General features: G+C 52.8%; 1 non-coding gene across 1 annotated transcript; it reads left to right on the top strand.

Moving 5' to 3' along the window:
• Positions 1 to 175: 175 nt before the first annotated feature.
• Tc00.1047053431625.10 lies at positions 176 to 287 on the top strand. Its single transcript, XR_008254331.1, has one exon. It is a non-coding gene; the product is annotated as a spliced leader RNA (transcript).
• The last annotated feature ends 268 nt before the right edge of the window (positions 288 to 555 follow it).

Raw genomic sequence — 555 nt, 5'->3', positions numbered from 1 at the left:
GCGTCTTTTCCGCCCCCTGACGCCGTCCACGGCGCTATCCCGGGGCCGACATCCCGGACCCTGACCCCTCCCCAGTGTGGCCTGGGAGGGGGGGGGGGGTTTTTGTACACGGTCCCAAGTGCCGCGAAGGACCCCTCATCAAAATTGAAAACCGTTGTGGAACACAACTCCTTTCAACTAACGCTATTATTGATACAGTTTTTGTACTATATTGGTACGGGAAGCTTCCAACCCGCCTTTGGCGGTTATGTTTGGTCAATTTTTTTTGACCGGGGTTTACGGACCCCTTTTTTTTTTTTTTTTTGTGGGTCTGTCCGCCATATCCATATACCCCTATATATATATACCCATATATATATAGCCCCGTACCCCCTCGTGCGGCTGCCCCCCCCCCCCCACGTTGCGTGTCCGCCACCTCCTTCGGGCCCCCTCATTTTCGCTTCATGGCTGCTATTGCCTGCATCTTTGTTGTGCTTCACCTTTTCTCCGTCTCGTTCCTTTTATTCGCCTTTTCTCCGAGTATGCCGCGCTTCTTCCTGTGTTTTCCGGTGTTTT

Source organism: Trypanosoma cruzi, assembly GCF_000209065.1.
Source record: "Trypanosoma cruzi strain CL Brener chromosome Unknown tcruzi_1047053431625, whole genome shotgun sequence".
Taxonomy (NCBI): Eukaryota; Euglenozoa; class Kinetoplastea; order Trypanosomatida; family Trypanosomatidae; genus Trypanosoma; species Trypanosoma cruzi.
The sequence above is the reverse complement of the archived record's forward strand: the minus strand, read 5'-3'. Positions and strand labels throughout refer to the sequence as shown.